The following is a 12233-nucleotide window of genomic DNA, read 5'->3' as shown; positions in this document are numbered from 1 at the left end:
CTCCAGAAACCAGAGCTATCCTCTGTTGGCCAACAAAGTGCTAACTGTCTCAAGCCAATAGAAGTCTTATAGCTGCACTTCGTGCGCTAATTAAATTTCACCTATAAAAACCTTGTTTTGGGTCTGTTCTGTTGTTGCCTGAAGTTTTTACATAAAAACGCTTTACAGCTTTAATAGTCTTAAATTATTCAGATCACAGGACTCATCCTAAGAATGAAATTGGACAGGTCTAATTCAATGTGACTTGATTCCCCAGGCTATTCCCGTTAGCAATTTAGAGGGTTTGCCTGTATCACCAAAGAGCCCACACATACTGGGGCTTAACAACGCAGTTCCTGTGGATGTCATGGAAATCAACGTGGTGGTCTGACATTTAACAGAAAACTACTGGTTTCTACAGTTTTCTAAAGCCCTCAAAATACATTCTTCCTAAGATGCCTCAGAAATATCACCCTGCACTTCACTGGCCTTATGTTCTTATGTTCAGATAACTAAATGGATATTTGTTAAGGCTTATATAAATTAATATCCTCTACAAAATCAAAATAACACAAATACCTGTGAGGCAGTGAAATTCAGGGAAATGTTTTTGCCTCCTCTCCCTGCCTCACCTACACACTCTCACCTATGGCTGAGGTGGCCACATAGAAGAGGCCAGCAGTTATAATACTGCAGCTCCCTTCAAGAGTCTCTGACACCATATGATCACAGCTTCTGTCCTGACCTACCCAACAGCCTGTCTTCAATGTGTACCAATCATTTGTTGCAGTTTTGTTATTCAAAACCTTCAAGGCTTACTTATTAACATCAAATATGTGTGGGGAAATACAACTGAAGTCCTGGGAGTTAAAAAGACAGAAAACATAAAAAGACTATTCTTAGGGAACTATCAAATAGTTTTAGAACCTTGATGTTACATCCATCATTCTGCAACTTAGGCTAAAAACAAATTTTTATTCCTCTTTCTACCCAATTTCCCCCAAAAACTAATTAAAGACACCAAGCTGCATCAATTTTATCCTGCATAGAACCTTGTATTTTCAGTCTCAAAGTCAGGACAGTGATTCAGTTCCTAATAACTCATGGATGGGTCAGGACACTCTCTTACACCTCCTTACCTTTGAGCACTTATTATTGGTTCCACATATTTGACATGGAAAAATACACTTAATTTGGAGGTACCTTTGAGTGAGGCTGTCCCTCCCAGGAGATTCAACTGTGTAAAAGTAGAATTCTTTCTTGATCTCACCTATCCCTTAATCTAATGCACTTAGAATTCAACAAATACTAATGAAATCAAAGCCATTTTGAGAAATGACTCTGGTACACACCTTGCTGCTTAAGTACCTGAAAAACTACCTTCATGGGCTATCTGGAGCCTGGCACAAGTGGCAGCCTGGCAAAACATTTTTTGTTTTTTGTTTTGCTTTACAAAACAGCAGAAACCGTTCTTTGCTTTTTAATTCGGTACTAGATAAAATCCACTTCAAATTTTCTTTCTGGAGTATTTTTAAGAACCTAGTGCCATAATATAATCACATCCAACATCCATTGTCCGAAATCTAAGGTATCAGCTACATATATAAATATATATGACATATAGGACCATATATGACATATATATGACAAATAGGCCCTCCCACAGCACCCACTGATAGGCTTATAGACGACTTGCTTTATTTTTTTCCTCGTACACTGGACTTCAGTCCTTACATATTGTGATCTTAAACCAGTTCCCAAATTTATTACACTAACTCTGTAGAACTGGCGCCCGAAAAAATGTTAATGTACTTCCTTCCTTATCTACATTCACAAGAAATAATTCAGACACAACAGACTCCGTTGCTTATTATGTAGCCACAATATTAATATTTTAAATACATCGCGTGGCATGCCTATTCCCACAACTGTACTGGACTTCCGAGATGACTGACCCTTCACAAACCACTCCAAAGACAAAAAAAAAAAAAAAAAAATGGAGTTTCTAGGAGTCTGAAGGAACACTTTCCTTAGGACAGAAAAATCCGAAAATCACTGTTTAATTTTTTTTTTGAGGAAAAATCTGTAAGCTTTTTTTCCGAAAGGGCCCGCTAGATCTTACAAACCCAAGATGCAGGGACCAGGGCTGCCCTCACAGGCGACAACCAGCGCGTCCTCCGCTGGCGCCCTGTTCAGGAGCGTCCACTTCCCGCGGCCGCGCGGCTCGGGCCAGACCGCTGAAGCGGCGCGCAGACCCGCACGGGGGATGGGAGTGGGATTAATCACACCTGCACAGCTCGCGGGTTCTCGCGCAGCTCCACGAGTCTTCCGCCTCCCGAGCCCGAGGCGCGCGCCGGGCCGTGACCGCGCACGGACCGAGCGGAGCGCTTTCCGGGAGACACCCGAGGGAGGAGCTAGGCGGTTGCCGCGGCGAAGGTAACTGACGGGCGGCGGGGCGGGGTTAGACGGGAAGTCCCGCCTCCGCCTCTCTCTCCTCGGGCCCTGTAGCCCTTCTGAGAGACTCTGTGGGAGCCGGGCTTGGGCCGCTGGGGCGAGGCCCTCACCCCGGCCGTCCTGGCGCAGAGCTCGCTCGAGGCTGAATGGGACATCAAAACGGGAACGCGGTGCTGGGAATGCATTCTCAAGGCTTAGTTGCAGTGAGCTGTGAACCAGTGCTGACCCCACTGAACACTGACCATTTTACCAATCCTCGGTGTATTTACATTGTGAGAACTTGGGTCTGTTACTTTTCTGTATCAAGTGTTTCATGTGCTACGCAGTGCTGAAAGCTACTAGAAAAATCGAAAGATTATACTATGGAGTTTGCCCTTCTGGATATAAAAAGCAGCAAAAGCGAAGTCTTTAACCAGGAATAGTTCACAGCCATTTTCTCTCTTTTTTTTTTAAACTTAAATCTTAAGTTTTATCAAACTAGTTTGCACAGACTAAAAAGTAAATTATATATTTAATTATTAGCGTGTGGGGTTGTTATTTGTAAGGAACCAGTTACTCCAAAATATGTCAGCTTGAAATGACCATTTTATTATATTCGTGAGCTGTATGGTCAGTGGGGCACAATATGTTGGCCTTTTTTATGGTAACAACTGGTGAGCCTAGGCATGCTACCAGAATTCCTGTTTACAACTCCTCCATGTGGCCTGGGCTTCCTCCCAGAATGGCAGTAGCACTGTCAGACTTCAGTTTAGACCCTTGTCTTCAAAAGGAGTATTTAAATAAACAGGGCAGAAACTGCATGTGCTTTTCTGACCTAACCTCAAAAACTAACAGTTTGCTTTAGTCCATTTTTTATTGTCACAGTTTTGAAGGGCCAGGAGCACGCACTGGCTTATTCTTGGCTTTCTTGAGGGTCTCGTGGCAGATGGCATCAGGATATCAGGAGTTCCTACAGCAGAGATAAAGAGACAGGAAGTCATATTTAGCTATTATAACCCACACTTAAAGGAACCAACTAACTTTCTAAGACCAGCATTACCCAGGGCAATGACCAGAATGAACTAATCACTTTCCAGGAGCCCCCACCTCACCCACCACCACCACCACCTCCACCATCCCTTAAAAGTTCCATGGCATCCCAAAATCCACACACTGATGACCAGATGTCCAACATATGACCCCTTGGAGGACACGCTAAGCTACATCCAGACCATAACATGGTGTCAGTTTCTTTAGCTTCTTTCCCTCACAAGTCCTGTCCAGATTTTGGAGAAAGACAAAAGTCCTACTTCTCAAAAGATTAGCAAAGACTTTGTAGCCATTTAGGAAAAAGAAAAAAACTGACAGTGAATTTACTGCTTTAACTGAATTCTCGCAAAAGATCCATTGTGATTGTTGCTAGTCAGATGAAAAAGGTTGACTCAAGACTCATGGATTCAGGTTTATTTTCACTGGTTCTGTAGCCTTCTAGAACTTAGGGTCTGTAACTTCTCTGACAAGATAGAAAGTGTGGTAAATTATACAAGAACCTGTGGAGGTCAGCTCTAAAAATAGTACATAAATTGTGCCACATTCCAGTTCAGAATGTAGTCCCAATACCTCTCACTGTAACTGTAAGGTAGCCTGGAAAATGTAGAGGAATATATATATATATATATATATATAGGTGAGTACTATCAATTTGTCACATTCTAGGTTTTAAATTAAACCCCATAGTATTCAAGCCCTTCACTTGGTTCTTCTCACCAAAGGAAAATCCCTTAACAGCTTTTAATATGTCTTCTGTTATTTACTGTTTCGAAATATATTATAATTTCTTGAGTTTTTAAATGTCAGACATTATCCATTGGTTTTCTCTTGTGGAAGGCAATGGTGTTGTTCTTTTATAATACTACCCCAAGCATGTGAACATTTCCTCTCTTCCAGTTCTACACTCTTCTTGTCTCTCCGTCTCTCAATATAGTGATATCATAGTTTGGGTCAAATCAATTTTTAATATTATCACTAGTAAGTCTAGGTCAATAACATTCAACCCCGAACCACATAGTATACCATAATTATATTAATAAAACTTTTCCTTTCTCTTAATAACTACTGTATTTTGTGTATTCATTAGTAATCTGTTCTTCAGAGATTCTGAAGTGATAAAGCATAAAAATCAAATACATCAATCAATAAAGCAGTTTTTTTGTCCTTATAGATATTCCTGAGAGCATTATAACATTTAGTCAATTTAGGATGATTGATTTCACAGATCCAACATTGTTATACTGTGTTTAGATTCCTTTTTCTTTGTTTAATTCTGTGTGTTATGAAATATGCCCTCTAGTATCTTCCTGAGAAACATAAATGGAAGCATGGGAGAAAATTAATAACCTCCCCTTACAAGATGTCCACATTCTAGTTTCCAGAACAAATGAAAATTTTATATGGCAGAAAAAATCACCTATGCACCTCAATGTCTTGAGGTGGAAAAATTACTCTATTATCTGGGTGAGGTCTCCTAATAAGAGAGAGACAAGAGGTCAAAGAGGGGAGAATGCTCCAGACTTTGAAGTTACAGGAAGGAGCTATGAGGAAAGGAATGTGGGAAATTGCTAGAAGCTGGAGAAGGGAAGGAAGTTGACTCTGCTAGAGTATCAGGAAGGAGCATAGCCCCACAGACCCACTTTAGACTTCTGACCTCCAGAACTATGAGATAACGATCTTGTGTTGTCTTAAGCCACTGTGTGTAATAATTGGTTACAGCAGTAATATGAAAATAACACAGAAATAAATGGGGATTTTTAAACTACCTTGCAAGAAAGATGCAACAGATTTAATTAATGATTAGCTTAAATTTGAATTTATAGATTGAAAGTCATTTTCCTGCAGAATCTCCTAAATTCTTATATTTTTCCTCTGATTCTTGTTTTTCTTAAACATTTTTCTTCTAAAATTTCTTCAGTTTTTGTTCCATAACCTTTTTTTGGAGTATTTAATTTATATCCATTATGTGTACTTTACATTTTGTATTCTCTATTTCTTTATATCATGCTGCTTTTGTTTCAAGAATGCCTTATCTTATAGCACTTTAAGTATCTTAAAGACTGTTTTGAAGTTTCTTTTTGTTCCCCACATTGTCTGTATACAGCTGGATTTTATTCTTAGCTATTTATTTGGGTTTCTATTTTATATTTTTTATCGTAAATACTTGGTAGTCCTTGCTTCAATTTATATTGACGAATAAGAATTAAAGTAAAGACAGAATCTTCATTGTGTCTGAACAGGAATTGTCAAGCATTCACTTTCTTAGTTTATCACTGGGAGTTTCTCAAACATCTATAAGAGAAACAAGACTAATAAAGATAAAGGGAAAAATCAATGAAATTGATGTTATATGTGCACTATCGAGAAATCTAAGAAGGCCAAACTTGGTTCTTTGGAAAGACTAATAAAATTGGTGGAACTTGAGATTGATCAAGACATAAGTACAAATATCAAAAGTTTAAAAACATCATCACTGACCCTACAGATAGCAGATAAGAGAATATTAAGTGTAAAATACTTATGTCAAATACTTGATAATTTTTATTTCCTTGAAAAATAATTTACCAAAATGAATATAAGTATTAATAGAGTATCTGCATGACATTATATTAATTTTGATAAACTGTATCTGTATTAGTCTGCTCAGACTGTCAAAATATAATAGTAGACTGGATGACTTAAACAACAGAAATTTTTTTTCTCATAGATAAAGAGACCAAGGCTCCATCAGGGTTGGTTTATGATAAGACGTTTCTTCTTATATTGTAGGCCACTAACCTTGCACCAGGGCAACATAGTGAACATAATGAATTAAATAATAGTTGAAAACTTCCCAAGCCTTGAAGAGATATAGACATGAAGATATAGGAAGCTCAGAGGAGCTCAACCAAGACTCAACCAAAAAAGACACTTTCCAAGGCATTTTATATCCAAAGTGCTAAAATTTTAGGACACAGAGAGAATCTTAAAGACAGAGACAAAACATTAAGTCACATATAAAGGAAAACCTATTAGACTAATAACAGACTTCTCAACAGAAACCCTACAGGCCAGAAAAGAGTAGGATGATACAGTCAAGGTCTTGAAAGAAAAAAACCTCCAGCCAAGAATATTATATCCAGTGAAGCAATCCTTCATGAATGAGATAGAAGTAAATTATTTCCCAGACAAGAAAAAGCTGAGAGAATTCATCTCACCATGCGAGCCTCACAAGAAAGCCTGAAATGAGACCTACGTTAGATGTAACCTTCATGAAAACAAAACAGTACAAAATTCAATGAAAGAGCAAATGCACAAAAGGGAAACAGAAGGGTATCCAACCTTATGGCAGAAGGCTACCAAAACACAAAAATGATAAGAAAGCAGAAAGAAGTGGAGAATATGTAAAATGCTAAGCAACAAACAAAGGGATGTGGGGTTAGTGCTTACCTATCAGAATTAGCATTGAATGTGAATAGATTAAATTACCCAAAAGATTTAGTAGATTAAAAAAAAAAAAAGACCCAGGTATATACTGTCTACAGATAACTCACTTCACAGGTTAAGATACACATAGAATGAAAGTGAAGGGTTGGAAAAAGATATACCATGCAAATAGAAACCAAAAACAAGTTAGAGTAGCTATATAGTCACATAAAACATACATTTCACATTTTTTAAAATGTGAAAAGAGAGAAGAACATTATATATTGATGAGGATCAACTCAGGAAGATGTAATCATTATAACTGTATATGCATTCAACACAAGACCACTCAGATGTGTAAAACAAATATTATTAGACCTAAAGGGAGAGACACAATCCAATATCATTGTAGTAGGGAACTTTAACACCACAATGTTATAGACATATAATCTAGACAGAAAACTAACAAAGATACGTCAGATTTGAAATATACTATACAGCAAATGGGCTTAATATTTCACCCAACAGCTAGGCTAGACCATATATTAGGTCACAAATCAAGTCTCAGCAGGTTTTTTTTAGGGGATGAAATCCTGGTTTTATTTATTTGAAAGGCAAAGTTACAGAAAGAGCTCTTTCATCTGCTGTTAACTCCGCAGTGGGGAACTATTTATTACCCTCAATAGTTTACTATCTAGTTAAAGCTTAACAAGCAATTTGAATTGTCACATAGCAACAACTTATAGAAACATTTACCAAAAGGCCTGATGTCTTCTATAGATTTTAAGAATACAAGAGTACATATATTTGGAAACATTTATCTTTCACACTTACAAACTTATTTTTTAACAATTATAGTTAAATTACCTAAGAAACTAAAATATTAGATATGCATGGTTACTATCTTAAGTCATGATCTTCCCAGAGAACAACTCTAGAAGCTAAATTTGACTTTATAGGAGTCAATGAACATTGTATCATACCTTTACCTATGTTATTTGTTTTTAGGTTGATATAATAACTTTATAATTCCAAATATCTAACACAAATAGATATAACTTTTGCTTAATCAGCAAACCGAAACACAAACATGTGAAGCACTCTGAAAACATCTTTAGTTTCTTTTTACCAACGAATTTAAAACAACCTCTGAAAACATCTTTAGTTTCTTTTTACCAACGAATTTAAAACAACCTATCTATCAGAGATTTATCCAAGTATTTATGTAACACAAACCAAAAAAACTATTTTGGGTTAATTTAATAGTTTTAATTTATATGAGTGCCCTTTTATCTATAAGTCATTTAGAACAGACCTCTTAACAAAATTTTGCATGTAGATACAACATACAGCATGTACACAGTTATAATGCATTCATAACATACATCACAGGACAGAACAGTAAAGCAGATTCTGTTAACAGCTTTTGAAAATCTTTGACTTCTTTTAAAAAACAACTATCAATCAATTAGAATCACTTCTTGCTCTTAGTTACCTGAATTAACCATACTTTTTTTCAGTTGGAACCTGAAGGAAAAAAAAAAAAACTTTACTTGAGCATATAGTTTGTAAAATAACTGTAGTCCCAGTAATTGAATTAGACATTTTCACATGTAAAGAAAATAATATCTTTATTTCAGATTCTGTTAGCACTCTAACAGAGAAATGTTTTTGTTTATTATGTTTATAGTTTCTTGCTCCCCACTGTCAATTTTATCAGGGGCATCTGTAGGAATTTATACAGGTTTTAAGGGATCAGAGTCATCCCTGAGCCTGTGCTCTACCATTGTGGTGAGGGGGAGTCAAAGCTCTGCAGAATTTTTTAAACTAGGAGGGCCTCCTACCATATCTCCTTGGGCATCAATTACTGTAGACACAGCAATTGCAAGGTTTAAGGTATTTACCAAATTTCTAATAAAACCTCTCTAACTGCAGAATAGCATAACAGGTAGGGATCCATTTAACAGCCACCTTTCTTTAAAATCCAACATATATGTAGACCACACAGTATTTCCATAGGACATCATTTCCTTCTTAGTCATAGGCTATCACCTGTAAGCTGCCCAATCAGCCAAGATGCAACCTAGGAGGTTTTTGGATAGAACAGAAATTGAACTGCTCTTGTTTAACCAAAGAGAAAGAAATTCTCACATAACCAACCAACCAAAAGGGTACTATACCAAACCAAATCAAAATCCTCCTTGTAGAGGAACTGAGGTAAAAGTCTTAGAATCTTACCTCCTGCCAACTCAAAAAACTAATGTCATGAAGCCCAAACAGCAGATAGAGAGGATTCCCAGTGTGCACTTACCCAATGCGACTTACTCAGACTTAGAGTCCATCGGCTCCTTACCCATTTCCTCATACCAACAATGCTTTTATAGATAGCTAATGCCTCAGTAGGGAGAGAAGACAATTCCCCCACAGAAAGTGCTCTCAGCAGCTGCTTAAAGTGTCCCTGGAGTCCCATTCACAGGGTCAGCTCACCATAGCAACTCTGGAGTGGGGTACAAGTGGCCATTGCCCTTCCTTGCTGGTATGCGAGTGTTAGGCTACTTGAAGAATACACCCCAACGATTATTTGTTACCAAATAATCGGGCCCTTGCTGTTCTCCACTTGCATAGCCAACTCATCAGAGATAAGCATTGGTAAAAGGAAAGGATTCATTTCAAGAAGCCGACATCATGGGGAAAGAGATATCTCTTGATTCAAAATGTGCTCTTAACCCAAGTCTCAGCAATTTTTTTAAAAACGAAAACATGTGTTTTTTCAGACCACCATGGAATAAACTAGAAAGCAATAAGTACAATAGATGTTTTCAAACCAATGGAAATTGACCAAATGCCCCTGAATCACCAATGGATCATTGGAGAAATTCAACAGAAAATCAAAACTTTTCTTGATTCAAATGAAAATGAAAATTAAACATATCAAAAGCTGTCAGATACAACAAAAAAAAATTGAGAAAGTAAATTTATGCTAATAAGTGCATATTTAAGAATATACAAAGATTTCAAATAATCTAATGATGCATCTTAAGGACTTAGAAAAGAAAGAACAAACCAAGCCCCAAATTAGCAAGAGGCAAGAAGCAATAAATATCAGAGCAGAAATAAAACCCAAAAGTTAAACAGAATGAAAAGCTATTTTTTGAAATGACAGACAAAACTTTAGCTATATTAACAAAAAAGAGAAAAATTTGGGATGATAAAGGAGACATTGCAATTGATTACCACAGAAATAGAATCATAAGCCGGCGCCGTGGCTCAATAGGCTAATCCTCCACCTTGCGGCGCCGGCACACCGGGTTCTAGTCCCGGTTGGGGCGCCGGATTCTGTCCCGGTTGCCCCTCTTCCAGGCCAGCTCTCTGCTATGGCCAGGGAGTGCAGTGGAGGATGGCCCAGGTGCTTGGGCCCTGCACCCCATGGGAGACCAGGAAAAGCACCTGGCTCCTGGCTCCTGCCAGGATCAGCGCGGTGCGCCCGCTGCAGCGGCGGCCATTGGAGGGTGAACCAGCGGCAAAGGAAGACCTTTCTCTCTCTGTCTCTCTCTCACTGTCCACTCTGCCTGTCAAAAAAAAAAAAAAAAAAAAAAAAAAAAAAAAAAAAAGAAATAGAATCATAAGAAACTACTTTGATTAACTATGTGCTGGCAAATTTAAAACCTCAAGAAATGAATAAATTCCTGGATATGCACAACTTTCCAAAATTAAATCAAGAATGTATAGAAAATCTAAACAGAACTATAGCAAGTAATAAAATTTAAAAAGTAATTAAAAATATCCCATCAAAGAAAAATATAGGGTCCAGCATTATACCACTCTTTGTGGTGCCAGCTATCCCCTATCAACATCCCTTAACCTAGGTGAATCCATTGTCTGCTTCCAACCCAGCCTTCTTACTATGTTATTGGAAATGCAGCAGGTGATGATCCAAGTGCTTGAGCTCCTGCTGGTCTATGGAAGGAGGAGGAGGATGGAGTTTCTGACTCCTGGCTTCAACCTGGCTTAGTCCTGGCTGTTGCAGCCTTTTGGGGAGTGAATCAGTGGTTGTAAAATCTCTATATCTCTCTATCTTTCCAATAGCCAAGCCAAAAAATAAAAATAAAAAAAAATCAAGGAGGAGCCATCACAATACCTGATTTCAAAGTATGTAACAAAGCTATGGTAATTAAAAAAGCAGTGTGGTACTTGAATAAAAATCCACACATAAATCAATGGAACAGAATAGAAAACCCAGAAATTAATTCACATACATAAAACCAACTGGGTTTTTCACAATGGTGCCAAGAAATTTATTATACAAGGGATCTTTTCTTTAGATTTATTTTATTTATTTGAAAGGCAGAGTTACAGAGAGACAGAGAGAGATCTTCTATCCGCTGGTTCCTTCCCCAAATGGCCACAATGGCAAGGGCTGGGCCAGGTCATAGCCAGGAGCCAGGAGCTCCATCTAATTTCCCATATAGGTGGCAGGGTCCTAACTACTCGAGCCATCATCTGTTGCTTTTCCAGGCATGTTACCAGGGAGCTGGATTAGAAGCAGGGTAACCGGGACTCAAACAGGTACTCAGATATGAAATGCTGGTATCCCAGTGGGAGCTTAACCCACTACACCACAATGCTGGCTCTTCTATTTTTATTTTAGTCAGAATACATACTGTTAAATTTAAATTATTTTGACATTTTTAGGTTAAGTTGTTTGATAATGTTCAAATGTTTTTCATCCTTTCTGATTTGTGTCTACGTATGTACCTGATTCACCAATTATTCAGAGAGGTTTGTTAGATCTCCAACTGTAATTGTGGTTTTGTCTATATTTCCCTTTATTTTTTCAATGTCTACTACATTTATTCTAAATTATGCAAACACTTTCAGCACTGGTGTGTCTTCTTAATGAACTGACATTTTTTTCACTATAAAACATGTTTATCAACGTCTGGTAATACTCCTTGTCTTGAGGTCTACTTAGTACTTAGTATGATGATAATATAGCCATGCCAAATTTCTTATGATTAGTATACTCATAGACCTATAATATCCACTTGTTTCTTTTTTAGAATTTCTAATCATCTTGAAATATATAATAACTTTATGCACGATTATCCAACCTATGTTGTAAAAATCTTTAATATATTTATGGTAGCTATTTCAAAGTCCTTGGCTGCTAATTGTAACTGGTTTCTGAGTTAATTGGGTTATGTTCACAGTGTTTTCCATGACTTAGGGTCCTGTTTTCCTCTTTCTTTGTATGTCTTATTTATTGTGTGTTTACACATTATGTAGAGAAGCTTATAGAAGCTGAAACTTATTTTTGCTTGTTTTCAGAGAAGACAAGACCTTTCCTTTCTTTGGTATTTAGAGTC

The 12233-nt window shown here is 37.4% G+C and overlaps 2 protein-coding genes across 23 annotated transcripts in view; one reads left to right on the top strand and one right to left on the bottom strand.

The window, feature by feature from the left end:
- DTWD1 (DTW motif tRNA-uridine aminocarboxypropyltransferase 1) overlaps positions 1-9210 on the bottom strand; it is a 73768-nt gene extending 64558 nt beyond the window's left edge. For 3 of the 22 annotated variants that reach the window (XR_016218098.1, XM_089310295.1, XM_089310280.1), the window contains exon 1: positions 2268-2407. The gene's annotated coding sequence lies outside the window, so the exon portion shown is untranslated. Of the gene's footprint in view, positions 1-1118; positions 2422-3321; positions 3383-8362; positions 8395-9105 lie in introns of those variants that run through there. The other 19 variants (XR_016218099.1, XM_089310296.1, XM_089310281.1 and 16 more) reach the window with 11 other exon arrangements.
- FAM227B (family with sequence similarity 227 member B) overlaps positions 2281-12233 on the top strand; it is a 256763-nt gene continuing 246810 nt past the window's right edge. Inside the window, exon 1 of the mRNA XM_089310279.1 lies at positions 2281-2415. The gene's annotated coding sequence lies outside the window, so the exon portion shown is untranslated. The remainder of the gene's footprint in view (positions 2416-12233) is intronic.

This window comes from Oryctolagus cuniculus, chromosome 12, assembly GCF_051225735.1.
Source record: "Oryctolagus cuniculus isolate XC-2025 breed Fujian yellow rabbit chromosome 12, ASM5122573v1, whole genome shotgun sequence".
Taxonomy (NCBI): domain Eukaryota; kingdom Metazoa; phylum Chordata; class Mammalia; order Lagomorpha; family Leporidae; genus Oryctolagus; species Oryctolagus cuniculus.
The sequence above is the reverse complement of the archived record's forward strand: the minus strand, read 5'-3'. Positions and strand labels throughout refer to the sequence as shown.